This window comes from Lepidochelys kempii, chromosome 2 (genome assembly GCF_965140285.1).
Source record: "Lepidochelys kempii isolate rLepKem1 chromosome 2, rLepKem1.hap1, whole genome shotgun sequence".
Classification (NCBI taxonomy): Eukaryota; Metazoa; Chordata; order Testudines; family Cheloniidae; genus Lepidochelys; species Lepidochelys kempii.
Window position 1 is genome coordinate 116,443,268 of NC_136381.1, and position 27,991 is coordinate 116,471,258.

The 27,991-nt window shown below is 41.3% G+C and overlaps 1 long non-coding RNA gene across 1 annotated transcript; it reads right to left on the reverse strand.

The window, feature by feature from the left end:
• Positions 1-11,203: 11,203 nt before the first annotated feature.
• Positions 11,204-27,977, reverse strand: LOC140907014 (uncharacterized). The gene is made up of 3 exons (XR_012157335.2): positions 27,526-27,977; positions 11,868-11,947; positions 11,204-11,284 (listed from the first exon to the last, which is right to left on the reverse strand). It is a non-coding gene; the product is annotated as an uncharacterized LOC140907014 (long non-coding RNA).
• Positions 27,978-27,991: the final 14 nt, after the last annotated feature.

Consider the following 27,991-nt stretch of genomic DNA (forward strand, 5'->3'; position numbering starts at 1 on the left):
AGCTTCTACATTGAATTATATAAATAGGAACAGAAATATTGCACATTCCTCCAATGTATTGATAGAAAAGAGCATTGCAAAAAGCTCTAGCTTTTTATAAAAACTTGTGAAAAAATACTACAGTAATACATACTTTTGGCAGCAGTTTGATTTCTTAACAGCTATTAACTAGTGTCTGGAATGTTAAGAACCAGTTTCCCATTGGATTTCCAAAACATCCAGAAGAGTCAAAAAAGATGATCTAGGGAATAAACTGCAAAATAATAATACGACAAACAATACAATTGCTTTCTGTGATCAAGAACCACTCAGGAGGTTTTACTATAAAATCTTTTGCTACAGATGTAGTTTCCTATGGAACAACCATTTAAGGTGAATGGAATAGGTACATATTTATACAATAAAGTTGTGTTTTACTGGATATTAAAGTAAGGAGGAAATTGATGATGCAGTCTTTTACATTGGGCCCCATAGCACAGTAAGGCAGCCACCACCAAGAGAAGGCTCAGAAAATATGAAGTTTTTCTTAATTTTTTTTTTTTTAGCAAATATAGGTGCTTGAGAAAGGTGCCAGAGCTGTCACTGTGGCATCTTTATTCATAGGAAAGTCACAGGCGAGGTAGTGCAAGCTTCATCAAACTACCCCTCAGTCCTTGCATAGATTACCTAAGGCTGCCAACATGGGCTCCAGGTAGCGCCCGTTATAATGGCGAATTTTGCACTGTAGATGCCTGTCCCCTGGGAATCATACTGAGACCACCTAACTTTCTTCATAGAGGCCATCCAACGGCTATTGAATGGTTGCTACTTTAGGTCATTATCATCCTGGACTCCCTTTGAAATGGTTGCCTTAAGGAGAAATCTTAACAGAAAACTGTTTCCAAATACGTTTAATATAATAAATTATTCTTAACAGACTGATTTCTTACACGCCCCCTCCCTGTGCCCTTAAGTTCCCAGGCTAGTTTGTCCACTGTGATCAAATAAATAAGTTTAACTTCCCTAGGGGCCTTTTCTGGTCATGTTTGATATCACTTAACATAATGAGGGGTTTACTGCCACATCATAAAGGGTTTTGTTGTAGGTTTCTTTTTTCCTGAAAACATAATGGTGCTTACATACCTTCCCAAGAATGCTTTCAGTTATGTGAAACGTGGACAAGTTGTCTGGGGCCAACCTCTTATCTAGACCAAATTCAGAAAGTCTGGATTCAATGCAGTGACTAGACTGCATGTTTTTGTTGTGGTTTTTTTTTTTTTTGTTTCTTTTAAAAACACTGCTGCCCCCATCTAGGAACAATGCAACACTCTCACATAATTTCCTGAAAGCGTAGAGTTGGAAGGCAATTATCTACTCACCAAACACGCTAAAAAAACAGTTCCTGATATTCTTCTGAAATATTTCAACTTCCCAGGAATCCGGAAAAAATAGTTCCATGAGACGGTGTTATGAATGAAGGTATGACATTTCAGTTTCCTCCACTTGGAATCCAACATCCAGAGGTAATAAATTACTGTGCACTTGGCACTGCTGAGAGGGGGGGTCTGGCTGTGACAAATTGTTTTTCTTCGGAGCAGGAACAATGAACTGCTTTTATATCCTCTTTTGTATGGTGACAGGCATGGTTTCTTTCTCAATGGGCTTTCAGCAGTAATCATAAGAAACAGAAACCTGACAGCAAAGTATTTTAAACCTGACTTGTTTCATGGTTAGAAAGCTGTAATAGGAACAGTCAGTCTCCTGGCCGTTTTACCTTTGCACACTTAAATCAGTAAAATAGGTTGTGAACTGCACTCCTAGGGGAAAAATAATTGAATAAAAGAAAGATCAGAAGTGAGCGAGCATGTTCAGTACCTTTTTTTTGTTTTCCTTTTGAGGGAATACTGCTTTTCCCATCAATAGCTTGGTCTCATTCCAACCTGCTGTCAGGGATAGCACCATGCACTGCCTTGGTGAACTTGTGGCACTTTTTGGTAAGCACAAGGAAAGAGTAATAGAATATATTGAGAAAGAGTCAGATATCATTTCCACAGATTCACTTGTGATTATAATCACCATCTTTACTTGTTCGTTAACTACTTCTCATTTGTAAAAGCAGCAAAGAGTCCTGTGGCACCTTATAGACTAACAGACGTATTGGAGCATAAGCTTTCGTGGGTGAATACCCACTTTGTCAGAGGTATGTAGTGGAAATTTCCAGAGGCAGGTATAAATATGCAAGCAAGAAGCAGGCTAGGGATAACAAGGTTAGCTCAATCAGGGAGGATGAGGCCCTCTTCCTGCAGTTGAGGTGTGAACACCAAGAGAGGAGAAACTGCTTTTGTGGTTGGCTAGCCATTCACAGTCTTTGTTTAATCCTGAGCTGATGGTGTCAAATTTGCAAATGAACTGAAGCTCAGCAGTTTCTCTTTGAAGTCTGGTCCTGAAGTTTTTTTGCTGCAGGATGGCTACCTTTAAATCTGCTATTGTGCGTCCAGGGAGATTGAAGTGTTCTCCTACACGTTTTTGTATATTGCCATTCCTAATATCTGATTTGTGTCCATTTATCCTTTTACATAGGGACTGTCCAGTTTGGCCGATGCACATAGCAGAGGGGCATTGCTGGCACATGATGGCGTATATTACATTGGTGGACATGCAGGTGAATGAACCGGTGATGGTGTGGCTGATCTGATTAGGTCCTGTGATGGTGTCGCTTGTGTACATACGTGGGCAGAGTTGGCATTGAGGTTTGTTGCATCGATTGGTTCCTGAGTTACTATGGTGCGGTTTGTCGTTGTTGGTGAAAATATGCTTCAGGTTGGCGGGTTGTCTGTGGGCAAGGACTGGCCTGTCTCCCAAGGCCTGTGAAAGTGAGTGATCATTGTCCAGGATGGGTTGTAGATCACTGATGATGCATTGGAGAGGTTTTAGCTGAGGACTGTATGTGATGGCCAGTGGAGTTCTGTTGGTTTCTTTCTTGGGCTTGTCTCACAGCAAGAGGTTTCTGGGTACACGTCTGGCTCTGTTGATCTGTTTCCTTATTTCCTCATGTGAGTATCGTAGTTTTGAGAATGCTTGGTGAAGATCTTGTAGGTGTTGGTCTGTCTGAGGGGTTGGAGCAAATGCGGTTGTGCCTCAGCTCTTGGCTGTAGACAATGGATCGTGTGGTGTGTCTGGGATGGAAGCTGGAGGCATGAAGGTAGGCATAGCGGTCGGTGGGTTTTCGGTATAGGGTGGTGTTAACAGGACCGTCACTTATTTGCACCATGGTGTCTAGGAAGTGGACCGCCTGTGTAGATTGGTCCAGGCTGAGGTTGATGGTGGGGTGGAAGCTGTTGAAATTATGGTGGAATTCTTCCAGGGTTTCCTTCCCATGGGTCCAGATGATGATGTCGTCCGTGCAGTGTAGGTAGAGAAGGGGCATGAGTGGACGATTGCTGATGAAGCGTTGTTCCAGGTCAGCCATAAAAATGTTGACATATTGTGGGGCCATGCAGGTTCCCACAGCGGTGCCACTAATCTGGAGGTATATATTGTCACCAAATTTGAAGTAATTGTGCTTGAGGATAAAGTCACAGAGCTCAGCAACCAGTTGTGCTGTGGCATCATCAGGGATACTGTTCCTGACAGCTTGTATTCCATCTGTGTGTGGGATGTTTGTGTGGAGAGCCTCTACATCCATGGTGGCTAGGATGATGGTTTCTGGAAGATCACCAATGCATTGTAGTTTTCTCAGGAAATCAGTGGTGTCACAGAGATAGCTGGGAGTGCTGGTGGCTTAGGGTCTGAGTAGAGAGTCCATATATCCGGACAGCTCTTCAGTGAGAGTGCCAATGCCCGAGACGATGGGGCATCCAGGATTTCCGGGTTTGTGGCTTTTGGGTAGTAGATAGAATAGCCCTTGTTGGGGCTGTAACATTTGTGCATTTGTTCCTGTGTTAGTGTAGGGAGTGTCCTGAGTAGATGGTGCAGTTTCTTAGTGTATTCCTCAGTGGGATCTGAGGAAAGTGGCCTGTAGAATTTTGGTATTGGAGAGTTGTCTGGCAGCCTCCTTTTGGTAGTCAGACCTGTTCATGATGACAACAGCACCTCCTTTGTTAGCCTCTTTGATTATAATGTCAGGGTTGTTTCTGAGGCTGTGGATGGCATTGTGTTCTGCACGACTTAAGTTATGAGGCAAGCGATGTTGTTTTTCCACAATTTCTGTCTGTGCATGTCAGCATCTGACAAAGTGGGTATTCACCACGAAAGCTTATGCTCCAATACGTCTTAGTCTGTAAGGTGCCACAGGACTCTTTGCCGCCTTTACAGATCCAGACTAACACAGCTACCCTTCTGATACTTCTCATTTGAATAGTTTGAAATGGTACTATGACTTTCAATCAGATGTGATGTATTAAATAGGAACATAGGAAATAAAAATGTGCAAAAGAAGAAAGTCTGACTTGGACTGAGCTACTCAGTTTTCTAGCAATTAACCTCCTTCCCACCCTTAACCTAGCATGACATAAAGCTCTATAGTTGAACTACCTATAAATTGGAGGTTTGCATTTTGTCTGGATCAGCTGTGGACAAATGTTGTTTAGTGGCTTTTGTGACTTGATTTTAGTGATCTTGACTTAAAGCTTTGTGAACACGGTGACTACATCACAAAATATATCACTGCATGCTAGCAATCTTGGTAGAAAGGCCTGGGATTTAGTGGGCAGAAAGATTGTAAATACCATCTTTTTTTCCTAGAGAGAATTTCTTCAGGTCAGGGTTAAGGCACACTGGTGAGGCAGCACGGGGAAGCTTTCACTACTGATGCTTTATACTACATCTGTTCTGTGAATTGATGATTTCAGTTTCCAGGGCTTTCAGTCCACCTGTAGAAATACTAAGTTTACCTCATTTGAAAAGCAAATCTTAAAACCTTCAGTCTTATAAGGCCAACAGCAAATCACTGTATATCAAAAACATATCCCAGCTTCCCAGTACCCCTTAATGAGACCAGCACTCATCCTTGCCTCTGGTTAAAACTTGAAGAACAAGATATAGATAATACTTTAAAAACCCATGCAGAAAAGAGATTGCACTGATTTAATTAATAGACTGACGTATCATAGCCATTCTTAGAGCTAGGCTTTGCAATTGTTAGTCATGTTGGTAATCACTTACCTGAGTGATCCTGTTACCTTCATTGAGACTCCTAGTGTAAATATGTACGAAAGAGAGTAAGGACTGTACAATCTACTTCTTTATTGGGAATCATTTTGAAGAATTAGATTGATCATTTACAAGGCATCACTTGGCCAGCAGGAACCTAACTCTGGAGTTGTATCTACATATATCCTCAGTCCATTCCATTTGTGCCATGATAAACCCCAAGGGTGAAATTCTGGTCCCATTGAAATCAATGGCAAAATTCCCATTGATGTCAGTGGAGCCAGGATTTCTCCCACGTCTATAAAATCAACAGGGCTGAAAGAAAACCTCTTAAAGGATAAAGATGAAACAGTATTCTATAAACATTGGGCACTTTGGAAGTCAAAAATGTATTTTGATTGACTTGTAGTTTTATCATTATGTAGGATTGGTATTTCTAACTTTCACACCCAAAATCATTTAGAGATTTAAAAATGGATTTATTTTTTAAAATTAAAAAAAATCTGTCATTTCTGAGTTATGGAATGGTGCAAAAATACATTTTTATTTGCTACACTAAACTGTAAGTGTTTCATCACATAACTCAGAACTGGCTTGTTTCAGGACTTCACAGTTGCCACACACTCCGTCTGTAATGAGGACAAGTGCCCTTGACATATTTTACAGTTCATAAATAAACATACCCATGTTTGAAGCAAATATCAAAGAACATAGCAGTAGTCTAAAAGTTTAAAGTTTGGTTCTGTTCTGAAAAGTGATCCTGCAAAAATAGTATTGTAGGTTTCCATTGTCCTCTATCAATTATTTCTGAGTTAAATATGTTCTGTTTACTAGTGTAAAAAATTTTTCCCCCAGCTGCCAGCCCTGCAAACTCAATCTGGAATCTAAAAGTTAAGATATTCTTGCATTCCTTCTGGCTTGTGTACCATCACTTTTGATAAAGATGCTACATGCCAAATACTGTCCATAGTTACATTTGTGCAACCTAATAGCGTTCAATAAAAGATCCTTGTTTTCCGAGGGTCTTAGTTGTGATGAACAACAAGATTTGACTCTACAGTGGAAGTTTTTGGCCTGGTTTTCAAAGATACTGAGCACCTGTATTGTCTCATTGACTTCTTTTCATCTATGTTGACTATATAATCCAGAGGTGGGCAAACTACAGCCCGTGGGACTGTCCTGCCTGGCCCTTGAGCTCCTAGCTGGGGAGGCTAGCCCCCAACCCCATAGTTATGCCGCCGCACGGGAAGCGCAGCTGGCTCTGTCAGGGCAGCGGGGCTGCAAGCTCCTGCTGCTCTGAGCTGCATGGTAAGGGGGCAGCAGGGTTGGGTAGGGGGTCCATGTGGGCACTCAGGAGATGGGGAGCAGGGAGCAGTTGGATGGGGCGGAGGTTCTGGGGAGCAGGGGGGGTTGGAAAGGGCATGGGAGTCCCAGGGAGCCTGTCAGGGGGCAGGGGTGTGGATACGGGTTGGGGCAGTCGGGACAGGGAGCAGGGGGGGTTGGATGGGGGTGGGGTCCTGGTGGGGGGAGTTAGGGGTGAAGGGGTGCTGGGAGGGGGCAGTCAGGGGACAAGGAGCGGGGGAGAGGGGGTTGGATGGGTCAGAGGTTCTGAGCGGGGCAGTCAGGGCAGGAAGTGGGTGGGGGTGGAGGCCAGGCTGTTTGGGGACACAGCCTTCCCTACCTGGCCCTCCATATGGTTTTGCACCCCAATGTGGCCCTCGGCCCAAAAAGTTTGCCCACCCCTGTTACAATCTTAAAGGAGTAAAAAGTAGTAAAAACTATTAAAGTAATCAAATACACACAGGGATGGTATCTGTGTAGTTATGAGGTGCCATATTTAGTCACTTTACAGAGCAGAACTTCATTTCAGGGACCAAAGTTTCAAATGTGTGTGTTTGCATGTGCCTATCAACTGCACTTGGAATACCGTGTGTGTGCATGCGCACAGATCAGGGATTGGCGAGCCTACTTCCCTAACTGAAAATCAGATCCTAAATCTCTGACAGTGCATAGGATTACACAGAGTTGAAAATTTAAAATGACACAAAACATAGCAATTGTTCCAATAGTTCAGATTCTCCATCCATTCCAGGATATCCATATCTACTGCAGCTTTATTAAGCCTTTTGATTAGAAAACACTGGACCTTTATGGTGACGGTAATCTAAATATCAGATGAGCATGTTGAACCTACACCTTAGTTGAGTATGTCATTACGTAGGATATTTAGTTCTGAAGCCCTATATATCTACTTTCATTCCTGATAAAGGTCAGCATTTTCAGTAGAACAGCAGGGATTATGGTCTGTTTTATCCAGGCCATTAAGGTAACCTAATTAGAGTTATCATGGCTTCTTGCACTGCATGGCTGGCATGATGCTCCAAAACTTAAAGTATCCTCTGAAAATATGAAAGAAAAAGAGTACTTTCAGAAATGGTATCTCCTCCACTAAGAAGCTGAAGTGTTCATGCAAACAGCCCATTCTTATCTCACACCTAGGATTGTCTAAATTTTGTATCCTCTCTTACTTCCTCTAGGGCAGTCTCCTTTGTAGTCTTACATATTGTCTGCAAGAAAGGGTGCTGTGCTGTACAAAGAATACAGAGTAGACATGACATTTACAATTACATTAATTTATTTAGTATTAGCAATTAATTGTTACAAACATTTTACATTAGCCACCAACATGCAGGATACTGGAACGTCCCCTTTGCAAGGTTTAATTAGTCATTATTTACTTTAGCAACAGAGAAGCTCTTGGCCATTTCAGCTACAAGGACAATAAATCAGATTGTTGCAGGTGGTTGGCTTCAGCATTAACAACCTCACAATTTGAAGGTACTCATCCTGGAAGGCAAATCACTGCAGCTGATGGCCGGTCTGGTCAGGCAAGAAGTAGCACACATTGTTCTGGTTATTAATTCAATAAACCTAAGACCCTGGTCATTACCATCATGTAGCCTTCAGCTCCAGATTACAACTAGCTCAGCTGTAACCTGTCTGGACAAGCCATGGAGCAGCTGGTGACAGTCAAATACTTGAAAAGTGTCAGACAGTTCTGGAGGAAGCTTGAAAGTTATGGACAGTTATATAGTAACTGCTACTGCCATGTTTGGGGCCCTTCAGCAGCCTCTGTGAGGACATCATGACATCAAGCTTGCTACCAGAGTTACACCAGCTCTGTTACTTGGCAGTGAAACGTGCACACTGAGGAAGCTGAAGAGCAAAAGGTTGATGTCTGAGTCTCGTCTTCATCAGCTGTTCCTTATTAAGTGGAGGGTCAAGATCAGAAATTAGGATGTTTGAAGCTGAACCTAGCAATCACCTCCGTCAGCACAGGTTTAGTTACGGCAGATGGAAGACCAACAAATTCCAAAGTGTGTTTACTAAAGAATGTTGCTATATGGCTGGTGATCATGTGGTCATCAAAACTTCTGTAACTTGATAAGATTGCCAGTGATGGACATAAACTGAGTATTCCGCCAGACCACTTTAAGGACCTAGCTAGAGATTCAGCTGAGTGGTGCTCAATCTGCAAGGGTGGGATTAGCCAGGATGGTGGTGATGATGATATACATTGTAAAGATGAGAGTTTAAATAAATAACAGCCCAAGCAACAAAGAGATTTTATGTCTCAACTGGTGGCTGAGCACTAGAGCAGACTGCTCACTTAGCAGAATGTGTCCTGTCTGATTGCCTAGCTTCACTATTTACACATCCTACACGTTACCATAGACTTAAAACAGTAATCTCTGAGCACAAAAATTGTCAGCAACCACCCTATTTTTGTTATTTAGTTTAATTATATATGGCTGGATAGATGGCTAGCTCTTCCCACATCCCCCCCCCCACACACACACACACTTAATTATTTTTTTTCTTTTTATGATTTATCTTTAGCATTTCATATGCTGTTGACAATGGGTATAGCAGCTGCCTTTGCCCTTACAGAAAGAGCCATCCTCCTAGAACAGTTACATTCCCAGCAATAGTTAGTCTCCTGTTTTATATTGCTGTGTGACAGTGGTAAGATCAAGGAAGTGGACATCAAAACTGTGGTCTTCCATGTGTGCTATATGTAGGGCCCTACCAAATTCACGGCTGTTAAAAACGCGTCACAGACCATGAAATCTGGTCTTTGGTCTTTTGTATATTTTTACCTTCAGGTAAAAGTACACAACATTTCTCAAACTGGGAGTCCCGACCCAAAAGCCTATTGTAGAGGGGTCACAGTATTGTCACTCCCACTCCTGCACTGCCTTCAAAGCTAGGTGGCCAGAGAGCAGAAGCTGCTGGCCAGGTACCGAGCTCTGAATGCAGTGCCGCTGCCAACAGCAGTGCACAAGTAAGGGTGGCATAGTATAGTATTGCCCCCCTTGCTTCTGTACTACTGCTGGTGGCAGCACTGCCTTCAGAGCTGGGCGCCTGGCCCGCAGGTGCTGCTCTCTGGCCACCTAGCTTTGAAGGCAGCGCAGAAGTAAGGGAGGCAGTAGCGCAACTCCACTACAAAGCTTTGCAACCCCATTTTGGGACAGGACCCCCAGTTTGAGAAATACTTGACTTAAAGGTTTTACATGTTTATATTTTGCTGTTTTTAAATACGTATTCATGCTTTGATATAACACCATGACATTTAAGATTTAAATATCTGAAATAATTAAATTCAAGAGTTTTAAAATATGACCGTGAAATTTACAAAACTGGACCATGAATTTGGTAGGGTGCTATCCATGTGACTACCTGTAAAATTTAGGAACACATTTACTCCTTGCCTTTCCCTTCTTTCATTTTTACTCCCTGCTATACTTCATAGAGAACAATGATGGCCTCTAAGCTCTAACATTCCTCATCTACCCACCTCATCTCTAACTGTGTTCTGATTTAACAAGTCCAAATCAGAGGTTGCACAATTGAGGTATTTTTTTTAAAATTAGATTGTTTTCTTTTTTACTTTGATTGTAAATGTAAATGGAAAAGGTGGATGTGGAGTTAGTTTTCATAGAATTTAAGTAAGGTTAAATAGAGTTCCCCCAAGATTTGTAAGAAGAGGGGCACTGTTTAATATATTTACTAATGATGTGGCAGAAGGTGCAAACAGGAGGTAAAATCTCAAGCTGACAAAAAATTATACAGAGGATTACGAGGAAATTAAGAAGGTCCTAACAAAGACTAGGCAATTGGACAACATAATGGAGCTGAGACTGTAATTAAGTTGTTCTTTCCACCTTAAACTATTATCATAGAATATCAGGGTTGGAAGGGACCTCAGGAGGTCATCTAGTCCAACCCCCTGCTCAAAGCAGGACCAATCCCCAACTAAATCATCCCAGCCACGGCTTTGTCAAGCCTGACCTTAAAAATATCTAAGGAAGGAGATTCCACCACTTCCCTAGGCAACGCATTCCAGTGTTTCACCACCCTCCTAGTGAAAAAGTTTTTCCTAATATCCAACCTAAACCTCCCCCACTGCAACTTGAGACCATTACTCCTTGTTCTGTCATCAGCTACCACTGAGAACAGTCTAGATCATACAAACTGGATTCTAAATTAACTGTAGCCACATAGGAACAACCAAAAAAAAAAAAAAAAAGGCTGTTGTCACTGTGGATAGCTCAATGAAAATAACTGAATGTGCAGTGTTGGCCCAAAAGCAAACTCACACAAAGTTAGGTTGTATTAAGAAAGGGTTGGAGAATACTAAAAATAAAATGTCATTTTATAAATAGATGGTGTGCCTTTCTTTCCTTGAATATGCTGTGCAGCTTTAGTTATCCAAGCTCGAAAAAAAAGAAGCAGAAATAGAAAAGATGGGGAGTGAAAATTCATGGAGCCATGGAAAGACATGCATATGAGGAGAAATTTTAAAAGATTACGACAATTTAGTTTAGAGAGCAGATAAGAGGGGATGTGATGACAATGAAAAACAGTAAATGGTGTAGAGAAGGTAAATTGTGTTTCTAGTTCTCTTTTTTTGTGATTTGCGAATAAGGGGGCACCCGGTAAAATGAAGACAACCCATTTAAAACTGATGAAAGGAATCCTTTTTTATATAACACATAATTGACTTGTTGATCATGTTACCACAAAATATTTATTAAAAGTCCTTTCTAGGGTGAAATTCTCTGCAGGAGACTGATCTTCCTTCCTAGGGGTCCTGTAGGAAATAGAATATGATTATATAATTAAAGACCTGATCTTAATGCTTTTGCATATGGAGACCAAATTAAAATGGTCTGTGCTACCTTAATGCTGGCATTTCTGAACTTTAGAGTACTTTGCTTTGCAGTAATAATTTTCTTTCCATGTAGATGGATTTTTTTGTATCGAATTCATTTCACAATGTACAATCATACACAATCTGCTCCATGCATATTTGTGATAACTTGTGAATTATAATTAACATTCTTAATATTTCTCATCATACAGTTTATGTAATAGGTTTGTTTTCTATGTCTGATAAATTGTATAGCTCCAGTGGTATGTTTCATAAGTTTTATGAAAAGCATGTCAATCCATTTTTTAAGGACAGTCTCCCACCCTCTCCTTTAATTCATGCTTGCCATTTTCCCAGCTATGTGCTACATGTTGGGACTGCACAAAATACTGCATGAGAGAAGATGTGTATTGAACATAATTTGGCTTATCTCAAATGTTATTGAAGGCTCATCAATACTAATGATTGTGAATGTAAGATAGGAAGGAGGGTAGTCCATCATAATATTGCTTATTGGTCATACCTGTTTGGAAGCTGAGGTGAAGCAGATACCATAATGCTTTTGGAAGATGGTGTAAAGGGTGTACTACTTGTACATGGTGGCTGTGGAGAGAAAGAGGGTTCCTTTTGAGATAAACAAAGGAACCTGTTTTTCCTATATAGCGAAAATACCCATGCTATCAGACAGACCTCCTGGGTCTTGAGACAGACACCTTGTTGGAACACTGAAGGACAAGCTTGTGGCAGCTTGCTGTACCAAAGTAGGGTGTACCTTTATGTAGGGTGTTCATCATGCTTAACAAGAATTCCTTGCAAGTTAGCTTTGTGCCTAGCTAGCTCCATTTTGCAGAATGGTGTTTGCTTACTGTTTGTCTGGTTTGACTTTTCTCTTTGTCTAACATGCAAAATAAGTATTGCTTTTATTTTAAGGTAACAGTTGACACTGCCCTGTCAGTTTTGTGAAGGTATTCACCGTTGTGGTTCCTCTTTATGAAGGAAGCTGTAGTGTGATAATGCCTTGAGCACTTGGTCACAAACAAGGAAATTGTGAGTCTTCTCATCAAAGCTGCTGTGAGAAAGCTAGCCAGCATCAGCTTTGGGAGAGTCAGACAACCGGTGGAGTGCACTGCTAGACTTTGTTACAATTGTTGGTAATATAGTTGTACTTCTGAGCCTAAGTCCTGATCCAAATGGAATCTTTCTACTGACTTTGACGGTGGAGGTGGGCTTTGGATCAGGCTCCTACTTTGGTGGATAAAGCCAAGAAATCCTTTTATAACCAGTACTGAGTTTCCAAATCCAGGATCTGAATACATACTTCCACTTCAGGACAGAGGAAAATGTCACAAAAAATTGACATTTTACTCCTCAGCTTTCAGCACAGCAGCTGAGTTGGACTCTTTGATAGTGATAGGGTAAGCAATCCGATACAGTAGGTCTTTCAGTTAACAAGGAGACCTTCTATACAACAAAGGCAGGTACAAAAACATGGTAAAATATGTCAATTAATTAAAAATAAACCACCAGCAACAACACAAAAAATACTTTCCATGCTATGTAAGTAATACCATAAATATTTAAGCTGATTAAAATTTGATAAACTATTAACTTCCCCCACTTCTTTGATAGGAAGGCTGTGGAATGAGATAAAACAGTGTCATGCTGGGGAGGACAAACATAACAGCATCCAATAAACTTTTTATACATGTATTTTGTTAAGACGGGTTCCCATTTCCTTTGAGACTTTGTTTATTAATGAGTTGACTCATCCAGAGTCAAACAGCTTGTTTCCACACTAGTGAGATGGATTTTCACTTCTGCCAAGTAGAGTCGGAGGCAGAGATAACAGCCAGCAACAACAATAGTCTTCCTCGGTCCATTTGCCAAGAACAATTGGCAGAAAGGACTTGGGGAATAACTTCTCACCAGTGCACTGAAAGGCTCTGAAGTTCTGGAAGCACAGGGTTGCTCTTTGCTTGCCACAGATAAACCACAGGATACAGCAAAGAGCGAAGCTCATGCTAAAAATTTTACCTGACTTAGTGCGAGCTCAGTAAACAGTCTGCAAACACAAGGTGCCGTGTTCACAGGTTCATTCAAGTCAGGATTTAATAGGCTAATACAGTAGATTATTTTCACTGAATAAATCAAATTTAGGTCAAGTGGCTCTTACTTTTTTTTTTTTTTTTTTTTAAAAAGATGGTTTGGTCTTGTGGTATATTGTTCCCAGAAACTCGGAATAAAAATGCATCTTTGTATTGGTTAAGGTTAATTTAAAAAATATAAATATATGGAATGGTTTTGTTTTAAAAGTGTGGCAGCCATATGGCATCTACAGGATTCTGCATTATGAAAATAGAGAAATCCTGTTGTAATACCTTGAATTTGCCATTTTGGAACGGCTTCTCTAAGGGTCTCACTCTGCAAAGTCGAGCACCCATTTAAATCAACAGTTAGTTGTGTTCAAAGTTCTTGGCTTTCTTGTGCACTTTAAATAAAGGAAAATCAAGGCAAATGCTCTTCTCACCTATGGTATTATAGTCAGTGTTCTAAAATGACGACATTGCCACACAATTTTTCTGAAAGCAAATCCTACTGCAAGCTAATGAAGAAATCCATATTTTACAAATATGGTAGAATCCCAGAGTCCTAGGCAATTATAGCTGTTCTGTTATAATTTGTGTGGCTTCATGCAGCAAGCAGGCTTCATATTAAATAGGATTTAGAACCTAATTTAAAAACAGGATAGAGTTCACGTGACACTCCCAAAATTTGACGGTTAATGAAAATATCCAATAATTTTAATTTAACAACATGTGGCAAAGCTGCCTGCTGTCCCTTCTTTTTCACACTGCTTTAATAGATACTTTGCCCCAAAATATTCAAAATACACCAAATATCAGGAGCATAGGAGTGGAAACAAATTATCATAAAATAAGCCTATTGCTGATGACCTATTGAAAACTTGCTTTAAGAGAGGGGAGATTTAGCTTAAAATGTACCTCATCTGCTTTCTCAAAACCTTCTCCACTTCCCCTCTTTATCATTGTTGACAGCACTACCATCCTCCCTGTTGCTCAGTGTGAGGATTATTTTTTTACTGCTTCCTTTCCTTTGGCCCTCAGCATCTCCAAGAGCCATCATTTCCTTTCCATCACCACACCCAAATCTCTTAATCAGCCCCTCATTATACATACCCCCTTGACTAATACAGCATTCTCCTTGCTGTTTTCTCAAATGTGCGCGCACACGCTACTCCCTGAAAGCAGCCTTAAAGTCAAGTTCTTTGCCCATCCTTTTGATCATGTCATTCTCCTGTTTTGAATCCCTCTGCTGATTCCCCTTCCACTATAACATCCAGTTTAAGCTTCTCGCCACCATCTTCATAGATTACGTAACTCTCTCCCTCTTTAGTTATCCTCCCTTGTCAAGCATTGCATTATTCCCTGGCCTTCTGCTCCAGGGTTCTCGTGTTTGTATGCATAAAAGAACAGAATTAAAAGTTGCTTTTTGAACATTTGATTTTAAGACATCAGGAACTTTAGAGTTATATGTTAATGCAGTATTAAAATCTGATGTTTTCCTGTTTTTAGGAAAGAAACAAATAAAAAGAAATTGGAAAGGTGGGTTGAAAGGTGCTCAGAACCATTGTACCAGGGTTGTACAGGAGATGAAATAGCTGTTGTATTCTGGTGCACATCACAGTGTACAGTGGCAAGACAGAGATGACTTCTTGTGACTCACCAATATCTTAACTCTTGACCCACTAAGACATCTGCACTTCTGTACTGGGTAACCCACATGATCTTTCGCATTTGTCCTTCCTCAGCCCATTGTATCATATTGTCTTGTTACTCCCACTTGTCCCATCACATCTACAATTAGATTATCAGCTCTTACAGGAAGAGACCGCTTCTTTTCCATCTCTATTTAAGGTGCCTAGCATGTGCTTGGGTGCTCTATAAATAAATAATAATGGCCAGTGAAGCCCCAGGGAAAGAGATTTAAAACAAAACAAAAAAAGCCACATTCTAGAGCACTTCCAGTAGATCACAAGGCAATACATCAAATGGACAAAATCTTTTTATTATTATTGCAGCCATTCCTGGCACTGTGAATCAACAAGTTCTGAAACTGTGGGTGAAATTCTCACCCCTGCTGAAGCCCCTATATTTTGGTAAATAGACCAAAGAGGCACAGCACAGAATCTCACCCCAGGTATTTCTAAGAGGTATTTCTAACATCTAAGCACTAACAATGCTCATCTGTTTGATATTTGGAGCCTGACCCTGTAATAAGAGGCTATAAAGGAACTGGTGAGGCAGGACACCTTTGGTCCAACTGTGGAGTTTTCTCTTATACAAAAATAAGAGTTGGTAAAAGTGCCTCTATATTACAGTGATGGGCATTTCAAAGATATGTAGAATAATTTTTTTAGAATTGCAATAAGGTCTATTAAACCATCATCCTTGCCTCCTCCTCACATACTCTCCTGACCACTTTCTGAAGAGAAAGTTTGGGAAAGCATACTGAAGGCCCTTTCCCCAATGGAACAGGAACTATGGAAGACAGCAGTGGTACATGGAACTGCTTCAGCTGTCTGGTAGAATTTACAAGCATCTCCCTGTGTCTCCAGACTTGTTGTCACAGCAACAGGGCAGGATCCTTCATCTGGATCCTCAGTTTCTTCATAGCCCGGCCCCCCAGCTATCCTATCAGACTCTGGCTGATATTGATCAATCCTGTTCCTTGTCAGTCCATGATGTTTAATTCAAGGAGGCTGCCCACAAGAAAGCATTATTATATGAAACGAGCTAGATTTGTGTCTTGGATGCAGGGAAGATCTGATTCTCCAATCTCTGCTTTTATTCCCTCTGTATTTAGAGTATTTAATGTTTTAAAAGTCTGAATGTTTAAGAGTTTATTTGGAGACTGTTTCCATTTACCATGTCTTGATTGATGGTAGATCACTGTTGAAAAGTGCATGATTCAATTAAAAGGTTTATGAAGGGGTTGTCCAATCTGTATCCCTCATTGATGGATCTTGTCGTCCATGGGATCTCAGTTTAGTTTTCTCCATCTTTATGAAACCACCCTTAGAACCCTTGGTGGAGTGTTCCTTATTTTATTTATCTATTAAGATGGTATTTATTATTGCTACATCAGCCAGAAGGGTGAACAAGTTACAGGCTGTGTTGAGATGGATCTGCCCTTTACTATTTTTCATAAAGACAAGGTGGTTCTTAGACCTGATCTCAGGTTTCTACCAAAAATAGTATCAGAATTTCACAACAATCAAACTTAATTTACTGTTCCCAAGCCCTCCCCTACCAAGCTGCTCCCTAACAAAGGGGAATCAATATTTCATACTTTAGCTACTAAATGGGTTCTGGCACATTATTTAAATGGAACTAAGAGTTTTAGAAAGTCATCTAGGTTATTTGTCTCTTATGCTAAGAATCACATGGGTAATACTGGATGTATTCACACTATTTCCAGATGCATTAAACTGTTATACCAATAAAATAAAAACCAGCAGGATCTTATTAAACGGGAAAAGGCAAAATGCCACATTTATTGTGAATACAGAAAGAATCATAGTAAGCAGGTAGTTATAGCTATAACATTCCATTCAATCTCATATTTATTCACACACACACACACACACATTCTGCAAGGTTGTTATCATAGTTACCAGCCTTAGAGTTGCTCATGCCAAGCCACTGGCCAGGTGGCCTGGACATGAGGAGGGAGCAGGGCCTTCTCAGATGCACATCTGATGCTCCTGGAAGTTGGTTTGCAGAATCAGACCCCAAAGTTCTCACTTTCTAGAGTCCATGTTTATAGGAATTTCTTCCTATGCCAGTCTGTGGGAATTGCTTCATCATGCTATTGCTGAATCAATCAGGAGATGGCACATTCCTGATGGCTCCGTGCTGCCAGATGTTATCTTGTTCTTTGGTTCTCCCATCCTTGAGGCTGTTGGGTGGATTCCAGTCTGCCCTCTGGGGGTCCTCTGGTTGTTTCCACTTGACACCTTCTTCAGCCAATGCACACTGGATTCTTAGGCTGGCACCTTCCTGATCATTCAGTTATTATCCACACCAAGCATCCATCCACATACATCCTCTATCTCTATTTTAACCACAATTGTTAACAAAGTGAGATGAATACAACAAAAGGGCGGGGAGTCTCTGGGTGCTGTTTCTGTTGTTACAGAGTATTGCTTTGAGTCTCTCTCTGTGTGAGTAGTTGTTACAAAGAATTGCTTTGAAAACAGACTCTGTCTTAGAATGTACTAACACAATTAGCAGCTTGCAAGTTTCACACAGAGAGGGAGAGAAACAGTACCAAAAACCAAGAGACCTCTTAATTAGTAATGCCCTGGAATTTAAACTATGGGGAATCAAACTCATTTGTGATTTTAAAACAGAACTTCTTTAATATGATCCAACAAAACAATATTTCACTGAATGTTCTAAGAGAGATGCAGTTCATGTGCTTGCTCTTGTAAAGTATTCTACTAGAGCAGTGGCAGCATCTCTTGCTTGCCTTAAATATGTTCCTAGTGGGGAAATCTGTAAGACTGCTACTTGGAAGTCAGTCCATACCTTTACCATACTAAACATTATGTTTCGGATTTTTCTTCAAAAGTGGATGCCAAAGGTGGTAGAACGGTGCCTCAATCATTATTTGATGGGGGCTCCATTGCTTCCTCCTGAGTTTTCAGCACTGTTTGCTAAACTACAGATAAGTGGGAACATGCAGAGCCACTCAAAGAAGAAATAAAGGTTACTTGTAAGTGGAGTTCAGGATGACTCTTCCCACTCACCTTACCCACTTTCTCCGAGTCCTACCTTGGTTCTCCGGGTTAGTGGAGGTAGGAACTTGTGGTAGAGAACACATGACCCCCTTATATAACCTCCCTCTCAGACTGTTCAAGGACATTTGAGGGGAAGGATAGGAGGGGGTGCACTTGCCCTAATGGTCACTATTTGAAGAATGTTCTACCATTAGACACCATCTGGCAGTGCATAACCCATAACTGAATATGCAGAGTCATCTTGAAGAACTCCAGTTACAAGTAACTTGTTTTTAAAGGTTGTCTCTCTTGAGTTGGCTCTTCCTTTTCTTTCTCTCTATCTTTCTAAAGGACATGATTGAACTATATGGGATTCCCCAGGTGAAATTTCGAGAGATGGAGGATGTTTCCCATAATAACCCATCAGGTTTGTCTGAGAAGGAGTCAAACCATTTTCAGGTGTTTCTATTCACCCCTGTTATCTCTTGGTGGAAGCACAGGAGAATTTAGTGATCCACAGTTCACCCAGCAGGAAGAATAGGGATGTGCTTCCTCTGTCTATGGCTCAGAAGTGGCCATCCATCAGAGCAATAAGGGCTTGTTGTGTACCATGCTCTGGCTTGAAACCTCTCTGTGAGGAATGCAGGAGACTGGCTTCTGACAGATGGCACTGTAAACCATTGAGCTGTGAAGGACCTCAGTGCTTTTCACACTGCTGATCTGAATGAATGACTGAGTTAGGGTTGGTTTCTTCTGCCTGATCAGCATTCCATTTCCTGGCAGAGGGAGAGGACTGTAGATCAGACAATCACAGTAAGGGAACAGCTTATGCTTTGTCTACATTAGGCACAGTAATCCCAGTACAGTTTGCCCTAAGGGTATGTCTATACTGCAGCTGGGAGCAAGCCTCCCAGCCCAGGCAGACAGACTCACTCTAGAGGGGCTTGAGCTAGTGCACTAAAAATAGCAGTGTGGACATTGCTGCACCAATGAAGGCTTGGACTGGCCACCCAAGCTCGGACCCAAAGGGTTGGGTGGGTCTGAGCTTCTGACAGTGCAGCAGTGTCCATGCTGCTATTTTTAGCACACTAGCTCGAGCCCCCCCTACTGTGACTCTGTCTACCCCCAGGCAGGGAGGCTCACTGGTTCCTCTATGGGCCTGATCAAACTCCCATTAAAGTCAATAGAAGTCATCTCATTGACTTCAACAGGCATTAGGTTAGTCCTTCAATGCACTTTCTCCAAATACAGCAAAAAGTTGGTCGTGCTTTATGTGAACATAAGAATGGCCATTCCTCAGTCAGACCAAAGGTCCTTCCAGCCCAGTATCCTGTCTACCGACAGTGGCCAATGCCAGGTGCCCCAGAGAGAGTGAACCTAACAGGTAATGATCTAATGATCTCTCTCCTGCCATCCATCTCCATCTTCTGACAAACAGAGGCTAGGGACACCATTCTTTACCCATCCTGGCTAATAGCCATTCATGGACTTAACCTCCATGAATTTATCCAGTTCTGTTTTAAACCCTGTTATAGTCCTAGCCTTCACAACCTCCCCAGGCAAGGAGTTCCACAGGTTGACCGTGCGCTGAGTGGAGAAGAACTTCCTTTTATTTGTTTTAAACCTGCTGCCTATTAATTTCATTTGGTGGCCCCTAGTTCTTATATTATGGGAACAAGTAAATAACTTTTCCTTATTCACTTTCTCCAAACCACTCATGATTTTATATACCTCTATCATATCCCCCCTTAGTCTCCTCTTTTCCAAGCTGAAAAGTCCTAGCCTCTTTTTAATCTCCCCTCATATGGGACCCGTTCCAAACCCCTAATCATTTTAGTTGCCCTTTTCTGAACCTTTTCTAATGCCAGTATATCTTTTTTTGAGATGAGGGGACCACATCTGTACACAGTATTCAAGATGTGGGCGTACCATGGATTTATATAAGGGCAATAAGATATTCTCTGTCTTATTCTCTATCCCTTTTTTAATGATTCCTAACATCCCATTTGCTTTTTTGACTGCCATTGCACATATGAAACATATAACATCTATAAAACATATAACAATCTTACACGTCTGTTACTTAATTTTCAATAAACATTTTTAGATTTTAAGGTCAGAAGGGACCATCGTGATCATCTCCTGCACATTGCAGGCCACAGAACCTCAAACTCCCACTCCTGTAATAGACCCCTAACCTCTGGCTGAGTTACTGAAGTTCTCAGATCAGGGTTTAAAGACTTCAGGTAACAGAGAATTCACCATTTACACTAGTTTAAACCTGCGAGTGACCCATGCTGCCGAGGAAGGAGAAAAAACCGCAGTGTCTCTGCCAATCCGACCTGGGGAAAAATTCCTTCCCCACCCCAAATATGGTGATTAGTTAGACCAGAGATCGGCAACCTTTGACACGCGGCCTGTCAGGGAAATCTGCTGGCAGGCTGGGCTGGTCTGTTTACCTGCAGTGTCCTCCTGTTCGGCCGATCGCAGCTCCCACTGGCCGCGGTTTGCCGTTCCAATGGGGGCTATGGGAAGTAGTGCAGGCTGCGGGATGTGCCGCAGCCCCCATTGGTTTGGAATGGTGAACCGTGGCCAGCTGGAGATCGGCCAAACCTGCTGGAGCTGAACTTTGTGGATCAGACCCTAATTCTGGTACTCCATGGTAGTGCTTGTTGACATTGTCCTAGGTCATCTACTACAATCAGATGGTGATTGTATGACGGCTTGGGAGAGTGACTCGCTATGATATAACTAACAACCGTACTATCCAGGAACAATACTTCCTTATCCTGGTTTGTGTATCAACAAACATAGGTGGAGCTGAGATCCAAACCAGCTGTCACTGTGACAACAGATGTTTTATGTGAGAGGGGAAAAGGCAATTAAATTACTAAGTCCTTGAAGCAAGATTTACACTTTTTTTTAGTTTGTGGAATTATCCTCTGAGAATCCTCCATTCCAGTATACTTTGTAACTGGATTTACCTGTGATATTTGATAGATTCCTTTTAAAGTTTGATATGCCTTGAATGACATTCTTCTAATATTGCTTAGCATTGCCACAAACATATTTTCATATCATTTTATGATAATGCATACAACTGTGTCTTATATGGTGGGCAGTTTACAAAGTTTATTTTTAACATTCATACTCTTTAGTATATTAAAAAAAGCTTTGCACAAGTATTGTAATATATAATAGGCAAGGTATTTAGCTGATTTTCTCCTGCCCATTAGGCAGGTTTCAATGGAGTTCTGTGGTGGGTGTGGCCTCACCCTAGCCTACTGCATGCTGGAGCTTTTTTTTTTAATGGTGAAGTAGATTTGAAGCATGTAGCAACCGCCAACTATAATTCCTCAATACTTAGAGATTTTTATTCTCAATCTTCCCTGTGTCTTACATTACCTGAAACTGCATTTTTAATAATACCCCATTTCCCCAATGTTTTTACTAAATAACATAATGTAGTTTTTGTTAACTTAGGATGTTGAATTTCTCAAAAAGCTTTTTCCCTTCTTTGTCAAAGCTCTTATATACCCATACAAGGTGATCAATTGTTTCTTCCACCTGGAAGAGCGCACATAGTCCATCTTTTTAAACCACAATGGTTAGCAAGCACTCTAAACAAAAGTATTTCATTAGTTCTGTGCAGGCCCTGAAGTATGTCATTATCCTCAACTCTAGGACACAATTCAAAACATCTTCTTCCACTTTTTTTCATTAATCCAGTGTTTTTTGCCATTCCTCTGTTACATTTTTTCTATACTAGGCTTTTGAATTCCTTCTATCTACTGAGAGACACTTTTTTTATTGCCATAAGACCTGACATTGAATCCAAAAACATGACCACCACTGCTGGGCATACATCCAATTTAATTCTAGCATTATTGCTGCTAATTTGGCTGTCATGAGAGTAATTTAATTGAACATTCTTCAGATATACTAATTCTCAAATATGGCTTACAATATATGGTCCCCACTCTTCCTGTTTTTTCTTGTTTGGATCCATTTTTATATAGTTGACAAAACAGAATCCACTTTTCATCTATAAATCTTTTCTTAAACTTACTGTCTTTTTTTTTTTTGCCTTAAGTTTATAAAATAAATCTACATCCATGTTTGGACATGCAACTTTCTATCTATAACTAATTTTGCCATGACCAAAAGTTTTGACTTCATTCAGCTTTTCCTTGTCTTTCAACTTCTGCATCCACCTTTAGTAGTGTGTAGAGTTCTAACATTGTGTGCTATGGTTTGCCTATCGAATTCCCAACAATCCTCATATTTTTGTTTGATACTTTAACCATTGCAGTTCCCATTAACTTTGTCCCAGAAAGTTAGGCCCAGTATCCAGAGGCAGATTAGGGGTTTGTGGGGCCCTGGACTAGAGAAAGTGAGGGCCTCTCCCAACCCCTTTCGCCTGCATTACCTTCCCCGCCCCCCCCCCACTCCAGAAAAATGGGTTCAGTGGCTAATCCACCACTGCCAGTATCATCCATAATGTAACTGGCATTTCACCAGAAGGTATGTGTAGCTGCTTATAGCTGTTGTAATAAATACACTGCATGCAATTCATAGTGCCTGGGCTTGTATTAAGTTCTAATTTTGATGCTGACCCAAAAGCTTGGTAGCCATAGTCAATGTAACTGTTCTGATTAATTTCAGGTTTCAGAGTAGCAGCGGTGTTAGTCTCTAAGGTGCCACAAGTACTCTTTTTCTTTTTGCAAATACAGACTAACAAATTTATTTGCATCCGATGAAGTGATCTGTAGCTCACGAAAGCTTATGCTGAAATAAATTTGTTAGTCTCTAAGGTGCCACAAGTACTCCTTTTCTTTTGTTCTGATTAAGGCTCTGTATACCATCAGCAGTGTTTTCTTATCTGCCTTCCACTTAGTCTCAGCAAGACTTAAGCAGGTTAATCCTCCTGTACATTTATCTTTAACATATTTATATGATCTTTCCAAAGTAATTTAATATCTAATATTACCCCTAAGAATTTAAACCTTGTAACTATATCTGTTTGTTCTCCATATAGATACAGTTTATATTCCTTTGCAACTTTCCTTTTTGTAAAGAAAGCTCAATCCTTTGGTTTTATCAACAAAGAACTAGAAACCCCATGCATCTCCCCAATCAGAGGTCTCTTGTAATGCTTTGCTGATTCTCTTTTTCTGCTATCTCCGCATTCCCGCTCCGAATCCACAGAGCAAAGTCATCTACGAATAGTGACACCTGCCCTGGCGCTTTTTCATTTTTGGAGATCGTTTATCATAATATTAATAAGTCAGGCTGCTGATACTTCCATGCAGTAGACCATTTTTAACATTTGACATAATTTTCGCAACTCTCATATGCCTGGTCCTTTTACTCAAAAATTCTCTAATCCACCCATGCATTCTTCTCCTTATCCCTAGTGCACCTACTTTGAACAACAAGCCTCTCCTCCATAGCGTGTCATGCACCTTTTCATAGGTAGAAAGACGGCTAACTTGAAACCTTTGTGCCTCATACAAAAAAAGTATTTCCATTTCTAACTTAATGTGATAAGGGGTGCATCTTCCTCTCCTAAAACCACTCTACACCTTATCTATACTACCATTGTTTTCCACATAGGCAACCAATCTGTCATTCACCATTCTCTCCGTACTTTTACCCAGACCAGACGTAAGAGCAATTGGTCCATAGTTTCCTGGATTTCGTATTGGAATTACTACTACATGTTTTGTGACAGGGCAAGGCCAGATGGCTATAGAAAAGTAGTGGGAGATAGATAGATATATTAGCTCCAGGCTAAACAAATCCCTGGTACCAGGATAAGTTAAATGGCAGCTGCTCCAGGTCAATTAAGACACCTGGGGCCAATTAAGAACTTTCCAGAAGGCAGGGAGAATGCTAGGTTGATTGGGACACCTGAAGCCAATCAGGGACTGGCTGAAACTAGTTAAAAGCATCCCAGTTAATCAGGTGGGTGCAGATGTCAGGAGCTGTGGGAGGAAGTTGTGCTGTTGGAGAGACGGAGCAGTATACACCATATCAAGCACAAGGAAGGAGGCCCTGACGTAAGGGTGAAGTGGAGCCTGAGGAAGTGGGGGCTGCTGTGGGGAAGTAGCTCAGGGAATTGTACGTCTCATTTTTCTAAAAGGTCAGCTACCATAGCTGATACTATTAGGGTCCCAGGGCTGGAGCCCGGAGTAGAGGACGGGCCCGGGCTTCCCCTTTTGCCCTGCAAACCCCCAACCCTCCCCCCCCCCCCCCGATTAATCACTGAGACTGGGAGACAACAGAGACCGTGCAAGGGAGGATAGCTTCTCCTCACCTCCCTCACTGGCTTATGATGAAAATGGCTCAGTAGACTGTGACCCTTGTCTCTAAAGAGAGAAGAGTTATGTGGAGGGTCACAGTGAGCCTCTGAGACTAGCAAAATCTACCAGGAAACGCAGGACCCACAGAGACAAGGACAGAGCTTTGTCACAGTTTCTTCCCTACCAGTATCGCTCCTTTTTTCCCTATATAGCATTATAATTCCAAGAGAACCCTCAAACTGCTTCCAGAGAGAGATTTAAACATTGTTACATATATTATCTTTACCTGGAGATGTATTCTTGCTGATATCAATAGCTTTCTAAAATTCCCTCAGCCAAAATCACTCATTTGGTGTAGTAACTTTGTGTTTACCCCCAACTACATAATAGATCATGACTTTCTTCAGTGAATTGTCTTTTAATCTGGTGGAAAACTTCAATGTGATGTTCATCATTACTCGTCCCTCAGAAATTTTCTGCTAAATTTCTGCTCTCTCATTATCAGAATTTCTAACTCTATTGTCAGTCCCAATAAGACCTGGGACGGGACTACTCTTAGTCAGAATTCCCTTCATTCTTCTAATTTGCCTGTATATTTCTGATTTCCTGTTACCTGGGGTAAGTGACTGGTTCCTTGGGACTGGGAATATCCTGAATATTGTTGTGATATTTGATGTAAGGGACCATCTACCACAAAGGCAAGTTTGTCTGGGTGGTAAGATGGACTGGACTGTGAGGGGACTGCCTGTGAGTACATGGTTAGGCTGCTATAGTGCTTGAGGAGTTCACACTTGATACTTGGTTGGAGAAATGGAAATATAGAATTCACAACCAGTCAGGGGTTTGTGCCCTGCTTTTTGATAGTCTGCCCTGAAGTTGGCACTCTCAGTTGTGAGCCACTCCAGACAGCGTGACAAACTCCTAATTAGCTTTCTTAAAAAAATTAGCTTTCTTAAAATCCCAGGTAGGTAATTTTCTATAACCTTCAATCTTACTTTGTCCTTGAAAAATAAGAAGTGTAGGGAAATGATCATTCCCCATTGCTTCTTCCTTATATATTTCCCAGGGGCATTTACTTGCAATATCTGCTGTAATAATTCCCAGATCCAGGAAAAACTGCCATCTGCTGTATTACACTAGTAGGAGTGCCATCATCTAAAACCATTAGATTGTTTTAATTAATTAAGTTTTCTAAGCATGTACCATTTTTATCTGTTGTCTTACTTGCCCACAAATTTATGACGACTGTTTAGGTCACTGCATATAATATATGGTCTTTTATAATTCTTTGCTATTTCTTGTCGCTCCAAGCTTCCTAATTTCCCACACGGGTTATAGATATTATAAATCCTTAAAGATGTATATTTCTCCTTCTGTATTGGGATCTCAACAGCATCATATTGTAAGCTTACTTCTTTGTTCTCTGCTACTATGTAGTTTAATCCTTCCCTTACGGCAGTATAAAACCATCTTCTTCCTACTTTTCGGTCTTGTCTGAAGACAATATATCCTGGAATTTTAAAAGCAAGCTTTTTAACCAACCATGTTTCCTAAATACATATGATATCTGGTTTAGTTTTCATTTCCGGGATATTTTCTTTTAGTTCTTGACGATGTGCTATCCAGCTGTGCGCATTCCAACAAAAGATTTTGATCCCCATACTAGTCATATTTCACCATTAGCCTCATTCAAAATTGCATGAATACAGTCCATTGATAAATTGCTAACATACAAGTATTTTTCTGCTGCCCTTGCTATAATTTTCATTTTTTCTGATTTTTCTGATTTTTGATGTAGTTTATCACCTCTATCATAAATGTACAAAACCTTTCTATTGTATTATAGCCTATTCTTTACACAGTGTTTATCATATTCTTTATAAAATGAGTCTGTCTGCATTTCCCCTTCTATTGTGCTCTTTGTCTCTTCCTTCTCCACCTGATGCTTTGAGAGTCTCCTTATAGCTTCCACATAAGAGATGTTATTTTTGTCTTTTTGTATCTCTTTTTAGTTTGTCATGCAGCAATACTCCCTCTATATGCTAGTCTGTGATTACCACTGCAGTTACTATATATGACCTATGTCCATTCTATACAATTTTCATAGGAATGCTCTCCCCTACATTCACTGCATCTTGTTTCCCCTTTACAACCAGTTGCTACATGCCCATGTCATTGGCACTTAGAACACTTTAGGAGAGGGAGGATATATGGCTTTGTTCTGAGTATCTGAAACCCTAGTGCTTCTTTCTCATTCTGGCAGGTCTACACTTAATATACTGCATTGGCGCAGCTGCACCCGTGTGAGCGTCTCCCATTGGCCTAGTTAATCCACCTCCCTGAGAGGCAGTAGCTATGTCGATGGGAGAAGCCCTCCAGCGATGTAGTTCTACCTCCACGGAAGGTTAGGTTGGTACAACTACATCGCTAAGGGTGTAGATTTTTCACACCTTTGAGCAACATAGTTATATTGATATAAGTCTGTAGTATAGATCTGGCCTCAAGTAGAGTCCCTCTCTTAAATGTAATCAGCACTGCTGCTGATGGCTTGCTTTCTGCTAATTTACTAATTACTAATTTATTTACTACTATCTAACCCTTCTGCCAGGTGGACCCAGCAGCAACCAGGGCCGGGTTCAATATCTAGGGGTTCCTTTCCATCGATACAACACAGAATTGGCTCAAGCCTCCACCCAGTAACCTGGGAAAATTACACACCACCCCAGGCGCCTCTGAGAGGCAGTACTTCCCCACTCGCAAGCACAGAGTCTGAGCGTAGAAAAGAAACTTTTAATAAAAGGAGGGAAGTAACTCGGAGTTACGTTGCGAAAACACAATAAACAGGGTTCATAAACATAAACCATGAGTAAAAGACCCACCCATGAGTAGGTTGGGCAGTGCCCTTTCCCCCTCAGGTTCTCAAGTCCAGCAACCCAAAAGTCCCTTTCACATGCCTGACCCTTCTCTGCACCCCACTCACAGTTGCTCTCCTTGGTCAGTGCAGGCCCAGAGTTCAGGGGTGCATCTGCAGAGTTCACCTCCCACCCTGAGTGTGGAGTAAAGAGGCATCTTACTCACTCCGCTGGCTCCTCACTAGCCACCTGATCACTGCTCTCCTCGCACTCCACCACCAGCCACCCAGCTGGCTGCTTGTCGCACCTCTCTGCCGTCACCCTGCTGGCCGCTCATCATGCCTCTTCACTGCCACCCTGCTGGTCACTCATTCACCAGCTGACGGTCAGTCACCTTCTGCCTCTCTGCTGTGACCTCTGCACATCAGTGTCTCAGTGATTTTCAGCTCTTTAGTAGGCTGGGCAGAAACACTGCCCCATCTCAAGTGATTTCAGCTCTCAGTGATTTTTAGCTCTTAGCAGGCAGGGCAGAAACACTGTCCTACCACAACTGGTTTCAGCTCTGATTGAGCAATGAAAATAACAAGAGATTCCTAATGAAGCCTATTTAGCTCTATTCTTTGAATAGTGGGGAAGAACAGGTTAAGCTAGTCTAGAGGGGGCAGAGTTGTGCAGTCTCCTGACCAGG